The sequence below is a fragment of the Sorex araneus genome, chromosome 3 (assembly GCF_027595985.1).
Source record: "Sorex araneus isolate mSorAra2 chromosome 3, mSorAra2.pri, whole genome shotgun sequence".
NCBI classification, from domain to species: Eukaryota; Metazoa; Chordata; class Mammalia; order Eulipotyphla; family Soricidae; genus Sorex; species Sorex araneus.
In genome coordinates, this window is record NC_073304.1 from 88,434,409 (window position 1) to 88,447,554 (window position 13,146).

Below are 13,146 nucleotides of genomic sequence, written 5' to 3' on the forward strand. Positions count from 1 at the left end.
CTCTCTTCACCCTGTCCTACATGGCTCTATCAGATTGCTTTTAGTGCCATTTAACTCTTCTGCCTAGATTCCATGGTGGCCCCCCAATAACCAGCGACTTTCAATCCACACTTCTCAGGACAACTCAAGAATTCATCCACCTCAGTGTTTGTTCAGGTATAGTGTATCAACTGAGTCACAGGCTCATTTGTCAGTTGTGTAACCTCAGTTAATTGTGTGCCTTTTCTCATTTAAGAGTGTAAACTCTGCTCAGGCATTTTCTTCAATCTCAATGCTTCATTCCCTCTCTGCACCTTCCTAAACTGGCTTCAGAACGTAGGGAAACTTACATATCCTCATAGAGACTCAGACCTCTGGCTCTTCTCTGATCCTGGGCGTCTGATATCTGTTCCTGCTCTATCCTCTATTGTTCTGCTGAGATTAAGAAGGCCTTGCCTTGTTCTCTGAATGTGACACTGGGTGTCTTTTACATACAGTTTCCTGTAAATCTGATCCCAAACCTCTGCCTCTTTTCTGGGTCTATCAATACTTTTGTCTTGTGCTGACTAAGAAGCAATTTCTGGTTCTATTAAATGCTGTGCACTGACTGGGAAACTGTGACACTATTTCAGATCCTTCTGTTCCCTGTCAGGTCACTCATGTTGCTCTGGTGCTTATATATATATATATATATATATATATATATATCATGGGGAAAGAATGGGGGTGCTAAGAGGCTTTACAATTTTCCTAAGCTTTGCTCTGAGAAATGAGAATACCCCATGCTTTAAGAGTTGTCTAAACTCATCGCTCCACTCCTCAGTTTTAAGCCCCAGAAGAAGTAGAAGAGGAGTAGAAGAGTGGGAAGATACTATGTCAGTTCTTGACATTGCTGCTTCTCTTCTCTTCCTTCCAAGACCAGAGGGATTTCAACTCTTTCCTGTCAGAAAGCCCTTCTTATGTCTTTTATCTTGTTTTGTGCTTCAGTATCTTAGTCTAAGTTTAAAGGCTAAAATTACCTCAGAGAGCCAAGTAAGAATCATCAAGAAAGAAAATTTGTTTGGAAGCATTCCCGAGGCATTACCTCCATTGTTAACAAGAAATTCTTGCCTCTTGGTCCTGTTTCTTTTTTTTTTTAATTTTAATTTTATTTTATAAAGTAGTTCACAATATTTAATTATATTTAATATTCGAACACCAATCCCACCACCATATTTTGGACGTTTCCATCTTAAACCTCAACCCCTGCTTCAAAGCAGAACCGAAATAGTTTATTTTGTATTGTTTGTTATGAATAAAACGCTGAAAATGCTCCAAAAAACTTTCCTTAGGGGAGAGTATGTGAAGATTGTTGCATTTCACCGGGGGACCAGTAAGCACATCTATAATAGATTACTAATATCTTGTAAAGGGTTGAGACTTGTGTGCTTTTATATATAGATAGATATAAATATATCTTTAAACATATATTTCCTCTAAGATTGGTTGCCTTCTACTTTAAACCCCATTTAATGTGGTGCGCTACTCTTGGAATATGAGTGGTGTGAGGTATGAGATGTCCAAGTATAGGTTCACTCATGGGTGAGGCTCAGCCTGAGCATGTGGAGAGTGGCTGTGAGCATGGTGGCAGTTGAGTCCTGAAGGTTTTTGGTTGCCTGGGCTGGGTCCCTTGGGGCAGGGAGGGGCCTCACCCGCCCCACTCTGGGGTGCCCTGAATGAAATAGCCTAGCTCGGAGTCCAGAGGCATGGCATACTTGCTTCTGCTTTTTTACGGCTTACTCATCTGTTCTTTACAAAGCAGTTATCTCACACTATGGCACAACAGTCTTTGGCTATTCTGCCCCATTCCATTCAAATCTACTATGTCAAGAATCATCTGCGTAATTAAGTAAGTTATCTTAAACGCTTTGTCTGGTTCTCTAAGACATTTTGAGTCTTAAACATTGCTGTTCAAGCACCAGAGAGATAGAACAGAAGGCAAGGCACTTGCTTTGCATGTGGAAGAACCTGGTTATAATTCACGGTACTACCTGTGGTCCCCCTACACCACACAGGATCACCACTGAGCACAGTCAGGAAGAGCTCCTGAATACCATTAGATATGGTCCCTAAACTAAATAAATAAATTTTATTATTCATACCAATTTTCTTCCAATTATTCTTTTTTTAGGTTCAGTTTCCTGAGGATAAGACACCATAGATATTCCCATTATAAGATGAAATACAGTGTAATTGGTCATTAAATATGGGCTGGCCATATTTAATGGTCAGTAAACTTCGGGAATAAACTACTCCTAGAAAGTCTTAGAGTATCCCTTCCTCCTTTTGTCATGGCTAGTATTTTTTGAGCCCTTATCACATGCCTCCTACTCAGCTAAATGTTCTATTTACATCTTGTAAAATTATCTTGTCAGTGCTTCTTCAACAAATGGTACTGCAAAAATCTAAAAACCACATGCCAAAGGAAATGGAATTAGGTGCCTGACTCACAACTTATACAAAGATTTATTCAAAATGGACTAAATACCTTAATATCAAACTTGTTTCTGTAAATTACACTGAAGAAAACATTAGGTAGGACCCTCCAAGTTCTTGATCTCAGAGGAGTCTTCCCTGATATGCCCTCACTGGTAAACAAAACAAAAGCAGAAATAAACAGATAGGATAACCTCAAACTAAACCCCCAAAAATCTGCAATGTGAAGGAAATGAGGCCTGAAAGACATCTTTCTTTCAGAGAAAGACATCTCTAATTGGGAGAAAATCTTCTCAGATCATGCATCAAAAGTTAATATTTAAGATACATTAAACACTCTCAAAACTCACCAACACAATGAAAACCCTAACAAAAAATGGACAGAGGGGTTAAACAGATAATTCCTTTAAAATGACATAGAGATAGGCAGCAGACATGTGAAAAAGTGTTTTTCATCCTAACTCACTTCTGGGACTGATACTTGGTTCAGTCTCTTTGGAAAATAGTTTGGGAACTTCTCAATAAATTAAAAACAGAGATTCCACATGATCCTGTACTTCCACTCCTGGCATCTCTCCCAAGAACACAAAAACATTAATTCAAAAAGACATAAGCAAGAACTATGGTTTATAATGTGTAACCATAACTATACTCAAAACTTACTATGGTAGACATGAGCAAGTGCCCTCCCTATTATCCTGTCTCTCTAGTCCTTTACTTCAATTTAAAAATTATTGATTTTGTTAATTATAGTACTGATATTTTTATTTTATATTTTCAGTGCTGCTACACCATGACCATCACCAAACTGTCAAAAGATTTCCATCATTACTAAAAGTCCTTTCTCCCTGACCCACTGAGTATCTTCAGATCACAGTTCTATTGGCTGTATCTCCAGTTTGTTTCCATTGGGAATTGCATAATCTTTTGCTTTGCTTCTTTATACTCCACATGAGTAAGATCATCTGGTATTTGTCTTTCTTTCTGATTCATTTCACTTAGCATTGTAGGACTGTAGCACTGTCATCCCATTGTTCATCGATTTGCTCGAGTGGGCACCAGTAACATCTTCATTGTGAGACTTGCTACTGTTTTTGGCATATCGAATATGCCACGGGTAGCTTGCCAGGCTCTGCTGTGTGGACAAGATACTCTCGGTAGCTTGCCGGGCTCTTTGAGAGGGGCAGAGGAATTGAATCCGGGTCGGCCTCATGCAAGGCAAATGTCCTATCTGCTGTGCTATCGCTCCAGCCCATCATCAAACATCACTGTCACTGTCTCTGTCATCCCGTTGTTCATCAATTTGCTCAAGCAGGCACCAGTAATGTCTCCATTCGTCCTAGCCCTGAGATTTTAGCAACCCCTCTTTACTCTCCTTCCCAATGGTGCCACATTAGAGGCTCTTTCAGGGTCAGGGGAATGAGACCCATCATTATTACTATTTTTAGCATATCGAATACGCCACACGGAGTTTGCTGGGCGCTGCCGTGAGGACAGAATACTCTCGGTAGCTTGCCAAGTTCTCTGAGATGGAGAACTAGACAATAAGAGGTCTAGCACTTACAGGAGCTTTGTTTTATAATCTCTGGATCTTGACCATTGATGGGATTACACAGCACCAGGGGCAGTTTGTGGATGTGACTGCCTGGCTACTGGAAAATGGAGGATCTGGGTGAAGGAGGCCCAGTCCTGATCCGAGCAGGCCTGGAGATCTCAGCCCCAGGTCCCACACACTTGGGTCCTTCTGCTGTGAGGCTTGTCTGAGAGTGTGGAGAGTGGCCTTGAGCATGGCTGTGGCTGGGTTCCAGAGGTCTTTGGCTGCTGCAGCTCTGCTCAGGGCAGGGAGGGAAATTTAATCTGCCCCCCTCCGAAGGGCCCTGGTGAAGATAGCCAGGCAGGGGGTGGGGGATCTTTTCTCATAGTATAATAGTATTCCTCTGTGTGTGTATCATAATTTATTTATTAATTTGTCTGATGCTGGGGACAAGTTGTTCACAGATCTTGGATCTTGTTAATAATGCTACAATGAACATAGATGTGTTTATATTCTTTTTTTTTTTATTTTTAATTAGAGAATCACCGTGAGGGTACAGTTACAGGATGTGCTTATATTCTTAAAAAAATTTTAATGGACCACACTCAGCGGTGTTCAGGACTGACTCCTGGGTATGCACTCAGAAATTACTCCTGGTGGTGCTCAGGGGACCATATGGGATGCCAGGGGTTGGGCAAAAGTCAATCGCATTTGAGGGAAGCACCCTTGCTGTACTTTCACTCTGGTACCTTGATAATACCTTACTGTACTATTGCTCTGGCCCCAAATCTCATGAGTTTAAACTATATAGCCACTATTGGTTCAGTTGTCTAGAATGAATGCTTTTCATAGTTCTGTTCATGGTAGTTCTTTACATTAAGCCTAAACATTAATTCAGGTTAACAATTTGAACTAATATTTTTTGTATTTGCTGTACTTCTCAGTTCTTCAGAATGGATTTTACATTCCATATTTCCATCTTGTAAAAGAAAAAGCTGTGGATACTACCATATTAATTTTATCTTTGTAGCAACCTTGAGGACCTAAAGTTATTAATATCAGATATAGGCAAGTGGAGATGATCACTCATTAATGAAAAAATTAATCAACCAAGAACTTATGCAGATCCTAACTAAAGGAGAATCACATATGAGAACTATCAGTCATTTGATCCTTGAAATTAACTTTTTTGTGGTTGTGAAAGCAATTATTCAAAATTTGTAAGAAGGCAGTGAGAAGCCAATCTGGTTAGAAAATTCCAGAAAATATTTAAATTTAGCAGACTTTCCTTTTTCTGTTTCTACAAGGAGCATATATCTTACACAATAAGCAGCAGCAATAAATGTTTTTTTTAACAACTTTGGAGAAGCAGGAGATAGGGGACAGGCCACACCCAGTGGTGCTCAGGGTTTAATCCTGGTTCCCCTGCAAGGGGCTTGAAGAACCATGTGTGGTGCTGGGGACTGAACCCAGGCTGACTGTGTGTAAGTTTTAAATGCTGTACTGCCTGTTTACAATAGCCAGAATCTGGAAAAAAAACAAATGCCCTAGAACGGATGACTGGTTGAGGAAACTTTGGTACATCTATACAATGGAATACTATGCAGCTGTTAGAAAAAAGGAAATCATGAAGTGCATATAAGTGGATCGGCATGGAAAGTTTCATGCTGAGTGAAATGAGTCAGAAAGAGAGAGACAGACATAGAAAGATTGCACTCATCTGTGGTATATAGAATAATAGAGTGGGAGACTAACACCCAAGAATTGTAGAAATAAGTACCAGGAGGTTGACTCCATGGTTTGGAGGCTGGCCTCACATTCTGGGGAAAGGGCAACTCAGAGAAGGGATCACCAACTATAATGTAGTTGGCCATTCGGGGGAAGGGTGTTGCGGGCTGAATGAGGGCTAGAGACTGAGCACAGAGGCCTCTCAACACCTTTATTGCAAACCATAACAGCTAATTAGAGAGAGAGAACAGAAGGGAATGCCCTGCCACAGTGGCAGGGTGGGGTGGGAGGAGATGGGATTGGGGAGGGTGGGAGGGATGCTGGGTTTACTGGTGGTGGAGAATGGGCACTGGTGAAGGGATGGGTTCCCGAACTTTGTATGGGAGAAGCATGAGCACAAAAGTGTATAAATCTGTAACTGTACCCTCACGGTGATTCACTAATTAAAAATAAATTTTAAAAAAATGCTGTACTGCATCTGTAGTTCTTTGCAAAAAAATGCTTTTAAATGAACTGTTGGCTAGGATACTGCTAGTTATAGAAATCTTGAGTTTCTGTATTTCTGGCTGAATCAAAGAAGTGTGGGTTTAATAGTTTAGCTCAATACTGGGATTCTTGGTGGTGGAATATGAGCACTGGTGAAGGGATGGGTATTCGAGCATTGTATAACTGAGATTTAAACCTGAAAACTTTGTAACTTTGTAACTTTACACAATAAAAAAAAATATATATTAAAAAAAAAAAAAAAAAAGAAAGTATTGAATACATTAAGCAATTATTGATTATCAAAAAAAAAAAATAATAGTTTAGCTCAAACCACCAAAAATAACAAAATTGAGGTTTACTCAATCTGAAAAATTCAAAGGAAATTGGGGCACCAGGTAAAATGCAGGTTCAAAACACCATAGTTAGATCCTCTCTCTTTCTTTCTCTCCCTCTTTCTTTCTCCCTCTCTCTTTCATTTTGGGTCCACTCATGGCTGTGTTCAGGACTTAATCCTGGCTCTGTACTCAGAGATCTCTCCTGGTAGCCTTGGTCAGTCATGTACAAGGCAAGTGCCTTAACTCCTGTACTATCTTTTAAAAAAGTCCAGGGTCAGAAAATACAGTATGTAATAGCTTTGTTTTAGAATCTCTAGTTAATTCTCTTTGAGACTAAGTCACAAGCTTGCATGACAAAAACTTGTGTTTTAGAGGATGTCATTGTATTATTCTTCATTCTCTTACCCCTCCAGAAGCCAATGCCACAGGATTTATTATATTGAAAGAATACGAAAAGATCTGACTTTAGTCAGTACCCACATGGGAGATCTTTATTCAGTCTGAATGTTTACAGAGTAACAGGTACTGGGAATATAAAGGTGAATAAAATACCTTTCTTGCCCTGAAGGAGCTTCAGTCTGGACTGAGACAACAAACTGGAAAATAGATTACAACACAATATGGTAAGTATAATATGAATGATATTTACAAGGTGCTATGTCAATACAGAAAAGCAACCCACCCCAGCCTGAAGGGCAGCAGGATTAAAACCAGGCATGCTTTCCAAAGATAAGCTTTGAAAGTCAAGTAGGAGTGGTATGAATAAAGTTGGAATGGTTTGTGAGTGATGTAAGAAGTGCAGTATCAAGAGATTCATCTGGGAGACACCAAGTAAAGAATGGAAGCATGAAATAGTATTGTGTACTTGGGAACTTAGCATAGTTCCGTATAAGTGGGGTGTCAAGTAAGAAGAGGCGTGGTGGGGAGAGGCTTGTGAAATAAAGAATGTCAGATTCTGATTTGATGAAAAAGTTTCTAATCAAGAATTACAGTGGAGGGGGCTGGAGTGATAGCACAGCGGTTAGGGTGTTTGCCTTGCATGTGCACCCCCCTCCTGGGTTTGATTCCCAGCATCCCATATGGTCCCCTGAGCACCTCCAGGGATAATTCCTGAGTGCAGAGCCAGGAGTGACCCCTGTGCATCGCCGGGTGTGACCCAAAAAGCAAAAATAAATAAATAAATAAATAAATAAATAAATAAAAAGAATTACAGTGAAGGGGCCTGGAGCGATAGTACAGTGGGTAGGGCATTTGCCTTGCACTCAGCTGACCCGGGTTCGATTCCCAGCGTCCCATATGGTCCCCTGAACACCGCCAGGAGTAATTCCTGAGGCAGAACCAGGAGTAACCCCTGTGCATTGCCAGGTGTGACCAAAAAAGAAAAAATAAAAGAGTTACAGTGGATAACTGGGGACACCTGTGGGGTAAAATGTACACTAGTGAAGGGAAGGGTGTTAGAATATTATATGACTGAAACCCAACCACGAACAACTTTGTAACTGTGTATCTCACAGTGATTTAATTTAAAAAAAAAAGAGAATTACAGTGGGTATAAAAATAATAATATATAATGAAATATTTTGTTTTGTGATACTAGGGATATATGTAAGATATGTATTTTAACTGCTGAACTGCATCCTTGGCTCCCAGTTCAGTCATTTTTACTTCCCAGTCCTATTCCTGTATTTCATATAGTAATTTGACAAGTATCCAAGATCAATGTACCCCATCTGAACTCCAAACCTGCCACAGATTTGTGCTATTCGAACCTTCTTCTGCTTCTGTTGATGGCAACTCCAACTTTCTAGTAGTTTAGACCCCCAAATTTTGAAATCCACTTATCCTTCCACTTTTTCATTCATACCCCACAACCAGTTCATTAGGGATTGTTATTGTTTCTGACTTCAATATATACCCTAATCCCATAATTTTTATAGTTTCCAATGATTTAATATTTCTCAAATTATTAATGTATTTCAAATATTTAATATTTCATTACTTCCAACAAATGTAGGGATTTTTGTTATGCTTGACTAACAGTCTGTATCATAATGTTCAAGGGGTTCTTCTAAAACTTAAGTCAAGGCAAGACAGATAGAGTACAGAGATAAAAAACTTGCCTTGCCTTGCATGCTTCCAACCCCAGTTTGATCCCTGAAACCGCATATGGTACCCTAAGCATTTTTAGGAGCCCTGAGCATCACTAGGCATGTCCCCCAAATTAATAATAATAATAATAAGTCAAGCTATATCACCTTTGTTTCGCTTTTTTGAGCCATACCTAGTTTTGCCCAATGCTGACTCCTGGCTCTGTGCTCAGGGATCACTCCTGGCAGGACTATATGTGGTACCAGGGATCGAACTTGGGTCAGATGCAAGCAAGGCAAGTGCTTACTTACTGTATTCTTTCAGGCCCCCCAAACTCCCAGATTTTAATCCAGACTTAAAGGCCCCCAATTTCCTTTTTTTACCCAGATTAAGACCAAACTTTCCCAATTAACTACTTTTAGAAACTTTAGATATCCCATCCTCTTTCCCCACAAATTTAACTTGTCTATCAGCTCCTCAAGTTTTTGCTAAAACTTCATGACTCATATTCTAGGAAGATCCTGTTCATAAACATGTTCATGAGTTCGTTCAATTGTGTGTTTTTCCTTCCTCTAATTAGAGAGAATGATTTATTTACCTTATTTGGTATTTATTTTCCTTTCCCCCATACCTTCTAATTTCCCTTATATTATACAACTTTTCCTTTTTTCCATAATTCTTATTACTTCTAATATGCTTTGTATTCATCATCTTTACTGCTTGAGCTCTTATTTTACCCTGCTAGACAACAAATTTCACAAGATATAGTTTGATTTATTGATAGAACCTGTTTAGGACACTTAACTGTTGAATGAACTAATGAATGAATAATGAATGAGTGAAACTGGTCAATCGAAAAAATTCACTTTACATTATTCTATTTTCCATTTTATCAAATCTCAGAAGGTGGTATTGAGAAATAGGAATGAATTATATAATTTTAGGGACTGAATTAAAAAGGGAAAAATCAAATCTCTCTGCTACATGACTCTGAGAAGAAGAGAGATGTCACAAATCTTTTAGATTTTTCTTCTCTCTCTCTCTCTCTCTCTCTCTCTCTCTTTCTCTCTCTCTGCTATACCCAGTGGTACCTGGGGTTTACACCTGGTTCTGTGCTCAGAATTACTCCTGGTGGGTATGGGGTGGGAGATAGGGTTGAATCTGGGTCAGCAGCATGCAAGGCAAGACCCTACCCACCGTGCTATTGCTCCGGCCCCTCTTTTTTTTTTCTATAGTGCTAAGGATTGAATCCAGAGCTCATATATGTAAGGCATTTACTCTACCACTGAGCCACATTCCTGGCCCCAATTGTTCAACATTTTAATGTTTTTTTTTTTCTACTCAAAAACTTTAAATGAATGGTAACAGCTTTTTTTAAAAAAAAATAGCACTGCACTGTAGCACTGTCATCCCATTGTTCATCGATTTGCTCAAGCGGGCACCAGTAACGTTTCCATTGTGAGACTTGTTGTTACTGTTTATAATAATAATAATTAACCAGGTGGACCCAAGTCACACACTAAATGGTCCGGCCTTTCCTCACCAATTTAAGATTTTTTTAAAATTTGTTTGTTTTTATTTGTTTGCTTTTGTGTGTCACACCTTCTATACTCAGGTGTTATTCCTGGCTTTGCACCAGTGGTATTATGGGACCATATGTGTTGCTGGAGATCAAATCCAGGTAGGTCATGTGCAAGGCAAATGCTCTACCCACTGCATTATCTCTCCAGCCCCAGAATGTTACCTTTTTTTCATCATACAGTCTGTTCCTGAATTCTTTGTTCCATTGACTTATTGCCTATTCTGGTACCTATATTAAACATTTTTTTAATTGCTGTAATTTTACAATATTTAAAATTTTTTTCTGGTGATAATTTCTCTTAACAGTACAACTCAAGATTTATTATTATCTTAATTTAAATTAATCATCTATCCATTAATGTGACAAACATATGTTGGATATTTATTATGTATCAGACCTGGACCTAGATATAAAAACATGCTTCAATTCAAACAAGGTTCAATTTTCCCAAAGTTACTTTGGTGTATGGTCTAGATACTAACTTTTTAATTATGGTTTTTTTTTTAATGTTTTCTTTTTTCTTCTTTTCCTTCCAATGCAAGGCTTGGGTTTTTTCTACCAAATGTTATGTTGCTGATGTAAGCATAAAAGGAAAGATCAGCTTTGCTAATTTTTTCAGAAATAGTTCTAAATATGAATCAGAGGTTAAGTTCCTAATGAAAGTCTAAAAATATGGACAAAAGTTAGGGAAGGAATAAAAAGAACATGGTCAAATATCTCCAAAAGTATTCTTTTTGCTTTTTGAGTCAGACCCAGCAATGCACAGGGATTACTCCTGGCTCATGCACTCAGGAATCACTCCTGGCAGTGCTCCAGGGACCATATGGGATGCTGGGAATCGAACTCGGGTCGGCCACATGCAAGGCAAATGCCCTACCCGCTGTGCTATCGCTCCAGCCCCTCCAAAATTATTCTTATTGCAATTTATTTCCCAAACTTGATTCTGTCAATTAGGTGGCAAATGATTTCATATAAATAATTAGGGCTAAGCCTTCCCTCTCCCTCTATTAAACTTACTTTGAGAGTGATACACCAAGTCATGCCCAATGAAGCATCATAATATCCTAGGAAGATCCTGTTCATAAACATGCTCATGAGCACGTTCAATTGTGTGTTCCTCCTTCCTCTTATTAGCCTTTTGGCAAAGTTAACTCATTTCATCTCCAAAGGAAATGAAGTAATCATGATGCACTGTTGAGCAAAAGGGAATGAAGATCAACTGGAAATTGCAATCAGGGAGAAGGTACAGGTCTATTCTGTAAAGTCCAGAGTAACATCAGTAATTCTACCATTTCTACGTAGGTCAAGTCAATCAAATTAAAAAGAGAACATTTGGGCTGGAGTTGGAAAACATTTGGCACAGCAGGTAGGGCATGTTTGCCTTCCATGCAGCCAACCCAGGTTCAAGTCCCAGCATCCCATATGGTCCCCTGAGCACCACCAGGACCCAAAAGCAAACAATAACAACAACAACAACGCAAACCAGGCGGCTGAGTGATAGCACAGCGGGTAGGGAGTTTGCCTTGCATGCAGCTGACCTGGGTTTGATTCCCAGCATCCCATGTGGTCCCCTGAGCACCGCCAGGAGTAATTCCTGAGTGCAGAGCCAGGAATAACCCCTGAGCATCGCTGGGTGTGATAAAAAAAAAAAACCAAACAAAACATTTGTAGAGCTAGAGAGATAGTACAGTGGGTAGGGTACTTTCCTTGCACCCAACTGACCTGTATTCTATTCCTGGTACCCTGTTGTATGGAATCCTGAGCCTCCAGGAGTGATCCCCAAGTACAGAGCTATGAGTAAGCCCTGAGCACCATGGAGTGTGACCAAAAACAAAACAAAATAAAACAAGGTAATAAAATAAGACTCTTTATTGAGATACTTAAAAACTTAATGTTCTCCATCCATACACAATAATTGAAGGAACTCTAACATCTATGTTTGCATGGGAAGCATAATAGTAATGTTCTAATATAATTTACTTGAGAGTTGAGTTGAGTCTCTATCCAACAAGTATTTCTCAAACATTTACTATGTTGGAGAAAGGAGAAGTAAACTAGATGAACAACTTCTTTCAGTCAATGAATTTTTTCTCCCAAACCATATATTTTATTTGACTGTCCATTTCACTAAACATTGGAATGACAAAACTCTTTTGTTTACTACATAATTATTGGCACTCAAGGAAATCTCAGCACTCTACAGATAATTATGAGTTTCATAATTTCTGCTCTACATATTTTCCTTCCCTCTTTTAACTTCCATCCAGAGGTGATTAGCAAGTATTCATCATCTGCTTTGCTAACCTAATGTTATTTTATTACCGCTTTTCATTACTGCCATCAAAGGGTTTAATTTAGTTACAATGTTACACTGACATTGTTGAATGGTTCCTATTATTAAGCATTCACTTTTGTAATTAGTCCTTTTATTCACCAGACTCTTCAAAAAGCAGAGGCATCTCTGGCACAGAGAATAGTTGATCACATCTGGGGTTGTTGCAAAGGAGTGATTTCCAAAAAAATGTAATGTGAGATGTGTGCCACAGTACACGTAAGTTGCTTTAGGTTTGATTTAGGATCACAAATATATATGGAATAAACCCAGAAATCATCTGAATTGTAAGAGAAGACCAAGGCAATGCTTAGGCACTAGAGTAGCACTGTAGCACTGTTGTCCCATTGTTCATCGATTTGCTCAAGCGGGCACCAGTAACATCTCCATTGTGAGACTTGTTGTTACTGTTTTTGGCATATCGAATACTCCACAGGTAATTTGCCAGCCTCTGCTGTGTGGACGGGATACTCTCGGTAGCTTGCCGGGCTCTCTGAGAGGGAGGAAAGAATCGATCCCGGGTCAGCCATGTGCAAGGCAAACGCCCTACCTGCTGTGCTACCGCTCATAGATTATATGTAGTATAAGCCAACTTCCTAACATTGCT